Source organism: Arachis stenosperma, chromosome 6, assembly GCF_014773155.1.
Source record: "Arachis stenosperma cultivar V10309 chromosome 6, arast.V10309.gnm1.PFL2, whole genome shotgun sequence".
In the NCBI taxonomy this organism is placed as follows: Eukaryota; Viridiplantae; Streptophyta; class Magnoliopsida; order Fabales; family Fabaceae; genus Arachis; species Arachis stenosperma.
Genome location: NC_080382.1, coordinates 61,381,847 through 61,389,985, shown reverse-complemented (window position 1 = coordinate 61,389,985; position 8,139 = coordinate 61,381,847). Strand labels below are relative to the sequence as shown.

General features: G+C 32.8%; 1 long non-coding RNA gene across 1 annotated transcript; it reads left to right on the top strand.

The window, feature by feature from the left end:
- Nucleotides 1-708: 708 nt before the first annotated feature.
- Nucleotides 709-6,229, top strand: LOC130936556 (uncharacterized). Its single transcript, XR_009068126.1, has 3 exons — nt 709-1,565; nt 5,214-5,385; nt 5,539-6,229. It is a non-coding gene; the product is annotated as an uncharacterized LOC130936556 (long non-coding RNA).
- The last annotated feature ends 1,910 nt before the right edge of the window (nt 6,230-8,139 follow it).

Here is an 8,139-nt window from a genome sequence, read left to right as displayed (position 1 = left end):
ATTAAATAAATAATGACAATAATAAAATAAACAAATATCAACAAACAATAAAAATAATAAAAATAAATTAAAAATTTAAATATAACAATTGAATTAAATAAAAATGATAACTAGACCAATTATTATTTAAACTATTAGTATATATTCCTGTACTATACAAGAGATAATACATAAAAATACATAAAGTTTTTTTTATTAAAGACAATTAAACAAAATATAAAATAAAATTTAACGATTTTAATATTAAAAATATTAAAAATAATTAGTATTTGTTTCAACTAATTTGGATAGAGATTTTCTTAAAATTAAATAATAAATTATTTTTGATTTATTTTATTTATTATTGAAGATTTTATTTTTGGATATTTTCATATTGATTGGGTATTTTTTTATTTATTATTTAAAACTTTAGTAATTAAAAAATTAAATAATGAGGATTTTTTATATGCTTTAATTTGAATATTTAGATTTCGATCTTTATTTTATGAATAAAAGAAGTTTGGTTTGATTATCTCTAATTCTTGAATTAGAGTATTTATTTAAAAATAATTTGTAGATTGATGAATAAATAGTATTTTTATATATAATTATTGTTGGATTAAAATTGGTTTTCAATTACGATTCTATACCCTAATTATATTATTATTTTCCCTAAAAAAATCCTAATTTAATAAACACTCCCCAAAATCCTAACCCTATCATTTTCATTCTCTTCAACTGCCACACCCCTCCCCTTTCTTCCTAAACGCACCCCCCATGGAGAGGAGAGAGCATAAGAGACCTGGGATGGGAGAGAGGGAGCCGCGCCCTGCCGCCGTCTAACCCGTCTCGCCACCGTCATCGTCATGTGCTATCTGCGTCTCCATTCATGCCTGCCGGTCTATCATTGAGCCGCCATCATTATTGCCAAGAGAAAGGGATGCCGTCGACGCTGTTCAGGGAGGACGGAAGAATCGTGCGAGAGCCAGGGGAGGAGGGAGCTTCTATTGCATCGCCGACGTGCCTCCATCACTGCCGAGCTGCCTTGCTACCGCTAGCTCTGTCGCGTCAGGTCGCCATCGAGGGAACTGTCACCGTCACGGCTGTAGTCATGGGCTTCAAAAGGAAGAAAATGCAATAAGGAAAGGAGGAGCTATGTCCCGCTTCTGCCGTCGTCGTTGCACTCCACCGACGCGCCAGGTCATCGTCGTTGTGGACAGAAGCCACCGCCATCGCCATTTGGATCCTCTGTGGGGAGGAGCAATGCTAACGTTGCCGGATATTAGCCACTGGAACCTTTGCTAGCTTGCCCTAGCTGCCGCATCGTCACTGGAACTGTCGTTGCTCCATCCTTTGAATTTTTTGTGGTACAATGAGTTTTCTTGTCCCAAAATCCTTACCATTGTTATTTTGTTTTAAGTTACTAAGATCTGTGCGACATTGATGCGTTGAGTTTTGGTTCTTGCATTTCGCGTTTGGAGTTGCTGTTATTGTTGCGGAAGCGTTATAGAGCTGTGGTTACGACTGCCGCTGTTGTGGGCCGGGAGAAAAAGTGTTTTATGGCTTTTGGATTTTGATTATTCGAGGTAGGAATTTTTCTGAAAACTTATTTTATATTACATAATTTTTATAAATTGATATTCATGCAAGAAATATATTTTTATTATTTTGTGAGAATTATGGATTGAACTGAGTTGCTTTGGATGATTGCAAATATTTGCCTGGTTGATTTATTGACCTTTTGAGAGGGCTGGGTATTCTGATTTGTTGGTTATGACTTGGTTGAATTGGTTCTCTTGATATTGAAAATGATTCAACGTTGAAAAGGATTGGATATTAGAAATAATTTGATATTAGAAATGATTTAAGGTTGGCAATGATTTGAGATTTAGAAATGATTTTGATATTGAAATTGGTTTGATTTATTGGAAATGATTTGTCATTTGGAAATGATTTGTCATTTGGAAATAATTTGATATTGGAATTAGTATGATTTATTGGAAATGATTTGAGAAAAGCTTGAGAAATGATTTTGTTAGGACCTGATAAGGGTGGCAAAGTCCAAATTTTAGTGGAGATGTTGTCGAAATTTTTATGAGAATTTGGAAGTTTTATTTTGGTTAATTTGATTGAAGAATAATTTTATTTGATTTTGATTTAACTAAAGAAAAGAGTATGATTTGGGGTTTTTTTGGTGAACTTTATAGTGATTATTAAACAACAAATAGTTATGTTGTTTCAGTTAAAATTTTGATTTGCAAATAGGATGATTTCTGAATCTTTTGGAGGAGGTTTAAACTTGAAAAAGTTTTGAAGTTATTTTGGAATTTTTGATTGAGTAAAGATGGGAATTTAACTTGTTTTTCAAAAGGATGAACTTAGAAATTATCTATTTTTGAATGTGCTAAGTTTTTGGATAAAAAGTGATTTTGGTTACTTGAAAATGAGTTTTTAAAAGAGAAATAATTTTGAAGTTAATTCAGGACTTTTGATTCAGTAAAAATAAGTTTTATTAGAGAGATTTGATGTGATAACTCTCTGGGTAGATGCAAGGGTTATTATTCACCCCACTTGCTTTGGATTGAGAATTGAAACTCACTGGGTAGATGAAGTGGTTTTCCCCACTTACTTCGGGTTGAGATTTGAGACTCTGTTGACCCTCCATCGCAAGATGTGGCCGGACACTTAGACCTTGTCGGATAATTCTTCTAAGAGAAGTGAATACCTCTTGGGTGTGCATATTGTATTTGGTCTGCCTATGTGAATGTTTCTGTTTAATTGCTAATTGCCATACTTGTTATAATTATTCTTGATTGGGTTTGAACTTTATTACTTATGATTGTGACTGGTTGGTCTGGACGATGGTGGTTTGAGTAGTGATTTGATTGTGCTTTAGACTGGAGGCCATGATTTGATTTTATGTTGAGTTGAAGGTCGTGAGTTAATTTGTGTTGGGCCGGAGGTCCTGATTTGGTTATGTTTGGGCCGGAGGTCATAATTTGATGAATCGGTGATAAGTTTGGTTAGTATGGTACTCTGGAATTAACCATTGGTTTTCAAAAAGATTCATAAGATAAGTGATGATCACTGTGTTTGAAAACAGTTTTCTTTTAAATATCTTCTTATGACAATTCTAAAACTCTTATGGAGAGACCGTGTGGTTAGGTTCTCACCCTCCTACATCCAATATTTTTAGTAACCGGAAGAGGAAGGATCTATTGATTTTACTAAGCATTTGGACATTTATTCTTTGTATTTTTAGTTATTAATTTTTCTTGCCCTTATTATTATTATTATTACATTCTTGTAAAAGGGATAGAAGTCAAAATTCTAATAAAATGTATGCATATAATATTTATGAGTTGCTTGTTTAAGAAGTTTTGTATATATGAATATGCATGTTTGTAAAAGTGAAAAAGAACTTTTGGTTTTCCAAGAAAACAGCGATACAGTTTGAGTTAAAGGCTTTTATTTTATTATTAATTATATAAAAGTCATCGTAATATCCTTGCTATCAGAGTGGCGCAGTCGAAAGCTCTAATAATAAGGTTGTTACATGCTAATTTACATATCATTTGTCTACTTAAGTAAGTATCAGAAATTTTAATCCCGCCTTATGTGTGTAGTAATACATTGGTTAGTAACAAACCCTTATTAATAATAATGTTACTACTATTTAACTAAGCATGTAAATAATAATGTTCATGCATATTAAGTATATAAATCATCAAATGGCACACAACAATTTTATTATTAAAATTAAGAAAAAATTATATTCCTTATCCAAAAGTAGACTTAATATCAAAAGACATTCAATATGAAAAAAGATTGCATAAAGATACATAATATACATATAAAAGCATACAATTATAAGCAAGATAAAAAACTTACAGAATTATAGCTCAACAAATTGTAATCTTCAACTAGAATATCCGCTAATGTTCCTCAAACTCCTCTGAAGCAATCTTTCTCTATAAAAGAGTAAAGAATAAAATTTATATTATTCTCTATGAACTATTTAAATCAGTCAATGTGGCCAATAGAATAAACAAACAAAAAATATCTATATAAACTAGTTAACTCAGCGAATTACGAAAATTAATCATTCTATAATTTATATTAAAAATGAAGAAATTAAAGGAAAAAATACCAAAATCAATGTGAAGAACCAAAAATGGTTGGATTAGTAACAACTAGTGTAGAGAATCATACCTCGGTAAAAAAATGGTAAAAAATCTAAAATTCAACAAAAAAATCAATCAAATCAGTCCAAACATACTAAAATTTCAAAATCATAGACTATTTCATCAATAAGATCTTTTAGGTCAATTATTTTATTATTAACTCTGGAAATCATTTAGTTGAGAAATCACATTGAACCATAAACCTATGCATGTTTTCATGTGCAAGGGTTGCTTCTTATGCTTGTGCAATACTATTAAAAACATAATAATCATGAGTGCTGTTCTTTTACAAAATTATTAATTAGTGAATATTTCACAATAGATAAAACTTAAAAGGTTGCATGGAAATTGCATTGTCATTTGAGTTAGTAATTCGATTAATTAAGGTTATTTAATATCATTGCTGTCAATAAACCATATAGATTCACCAAATGAAGTTGTTTACAAATGCTCTCTAGAGGTTTATTTCTTTTTGAAGTATATGATAAAATTTTAATTTATATTTGAAGAAATTCAGTCACTGAAAAGTTTTATTACCAAGTCACTTCTTCTTCTATCTTTTGCACTCATCAACCAAATTAACTAAAAAATAACAAATAAAAATTTTGACATTATAATCACATTTTTCACTTATATTGATGAAATAATATTTTACTTAAACTGAAGAAAAAAGAATTTTTAATTGTCATTGTTACTTTCAGAGAACAGCAAAATTTAAGCTACCATATACCAAATTAAAAGGCTATCTCTAGTTTATAACTTAGAACTTATACCTATTTACATTGAGAAGGCAGAATGCAGCTAGTTTGGTGTATATCGATTGATGCAAGCTAAGCTAATATGTTTGTTTCATACTACAAAAAGATGCATCTTGTTGCCTATAAATTAATGAGTTAAAATAGTTTTAGAGAACAGCAACTCAAGTTTTTCAGAGAACAGTAAATTAGAAAATAACAAAATAATTTACCAAATAAAATTAAAATTTAACTAAACTGTAATGAATTAAATCAGAGAATAGTAAAACTAGTTTTTTCAAAAACCTGGAAACAGAAGAATAGAGGAATAAGAAGACCAGGGTGAGGAGGTTGCAGTTGCGTGTAGTGTTGCTAGAGTAATAGAGCAGTGGAGGGGTGGTCATCGTCTTGCGTCAGAGCTCGACAGTAGAACAGAGGTTGCTACGGTTCTGCATCTTTGGTTCGTAAAGACGAGGAGGTGAGACAAGGTGATGAGCGGATAATTTATACGCTTTTTGGCATTGTTTTTAGGTAGTTTTTAGTAAGTTCAAGCTACTTTTAGGGATATTTTCATTAGTTTTTATGTTAAATTCACATTTCTGGACTTTACTATGAGTTTATGTGTTTTTCTGTAATTTCAGGTAATTTTTGGCTGAAATTGAGGGACTTGAGCAAAACTCTGAAAAATGCTGACAAAAGGACTGCTGATGCTGTTTGATTCTGACCTCCCTGCACTCAAAATGGATTTTCTAGAGCTACAAAACTCTAAATGGCGTGCTTTCGATAGCGTTGGAAAGTAGACATCCAGAGCTTTCCAGCAATATATAATAGTCCATACTTTATTCGGGAATTGATGACGTAAAATGGCGCTCAACGCCAAGTACATGCTGCTGTCTGGAGTTAAACGCCAGAAACACGTCACAACCCGGAGTTGAACGCCAGAAACACGCTATAACTCGGCGTTCAAATCCAAAGGAAGCCTCAGCTTGTGGATAGATCAAGCTCAGCCCAAACATACACCAAGTGGACCCCGGAAGTGGATTTATGCATCAATTACTTACTCATGTAAACCCTAGTAGCTAGTCTAGTATAAATAGGATAATTTACTATTGTATTAGACATCTTTTGATCACTTTAGATCTGAGGAACATCTCTGGATGCCTAGTCCTTAGACCTTCATGGGGGCTGGCCATTCGGCCTTGCTTGAACCTTTCACTTATGTATTTTCAACGGTGGAGTTTCTACACACCATAGATTAAGGGTGTGGAGCTCTGCTGTACCTCAAGTTTCAATACAATTACTATTATTTTCTATTCGATTCTCTTTTATTCTTATTCCAAGATATACGTTGTACTTCAACTTGATGAATGTGATGATCCGTGACGCTCATCATCATTCTCACCTATGAACGCGCGTGACTGACAACCACTTCCGTTCTACTTTAGGCCGGGCGCATATCTCTTAGATTCCCCAACAGAATCTTCGTGGTATAAGCTAGATAGATGGCGGCATTCATGGGAATCCGGAAAGTCTAACCTTGTCTGTGGTATTCTGAGTAGGATTCCGGGAATCCGGAAAGTCTAACCTTATCTGTGGTATTCCGAGTAGGATTCCGGTATTGAATGACTGTGACGAGCTTCAAACTCCTGAAGGCTGGGCGTTAGTGACAGACGCAAAAGAATCAAGGGATTCTATTCCAACCTGATTGAGAATCGACAGATGATTAGCCGTGCTGTGACAGAGCATTTGGACCATTTTCACTGAGAGGATGGGATGTAGCCATCGACAAGTGTGATGCCTCCAGACGATTAGCCATGCAGTGACAGCGCATAGGACCATTTTTTCGAGAGGATGAAAAGTAGCCATTGACGACGGTGATGCCCTACATACAGCTTGCCATGGAAAGGAGTAAAAAGGATTGGATGAAGGCAATAGGAAAACAGAGATTCGAGAGGATTCTAGCATCTCCACACGCCTATCTGAAATCCCCACTATTGATTTACATAAGTATTTCTATCCTATTTTAATTCCTGTTTATTATTTATTTTCGAAATTATTATAAACCATTTAATCTGCCTAACTGAGATTTACAAGGTAACCATAGCTTGCTTCATACCAACAATCTTCGTGGGATCGACCCTTACTCACGTAAGGTTTATTACTTGGACGACCCAGTGCACTTGCTGGTTAGTTGAATGGAGTTGTGATCACACGTGCCATTACCAGGGATTATTAAGATCCCAATTCATCATACCATGATCTCTTTGGTGTATTTTTGATAAGAGCAAATATTTAAATTTCATACAAGTACAAAGAGACTAACTTTAAGAGGGTCACAATTTCGTCCACCACAAGGGAAGAAAAGGAAGAAGGAGAAGAAGAAGAGAAGGGAAAGAGGTTTCTTACCGGTGGTGGTTCGACGTAGAACGAGGAGCGCACGCACCGTCGCCGTGGAGAAGCGTACATGGAGAAGATGACTACATTATTGTCGTCCATGGAGGAGAGCATTGCGCAGTCGCCATACATAGAAGAGAACACCGCGATCAAACTACTGTCGCCGTTAAGAATTTTTTGATTGGCAAGAGAGAAAAGGTGTGTAGTAGTGGGTTACTGGGTTATATATGTTAGGGTTTAGGGTAGTATAATGAATTGAAGCATTGTTCTTTTTATTTTTTAAGTTATTTGATTGGAAAAATAATTGGTGAGAATATGATTAAAAGTTTTTCTCTAAAATTTTTAACTATGAACAATTTTAGGCCACCTTTTATAAATATTATTTCTTCAGTTTTTTTGACAACTCTTATAAAATATTATATTTTATTTAAAAATACTGTCTTATAGTTTTTATAGTGTAACATTTTGTAAATGTTGTTTTAAATATCAAAGACAACTAATCACAAAAATAAAATATCAAGGACAATTATTTTTATAGGTGGCCAAAAATTTTGTTATCTTTACATATTTAAGACAACTTTTGTTAAATATTACTTTGAGAGTTATTTTAGATAAAAAATATTATAATATATATATATAAGAATATATATATATATATATATATATATATATATATATATATATATATATATATATATATATATATATTCTTTCTTTTGTCTCCCTTTTTTTTCGTATATATATATTTTTTTCTTTCTTTTTATATACATTCTCCCACATTTTGACTATTGTATATATATGTCCTCATACAACACTTCTATCTTATGTCTAAGTACACATAACATCCT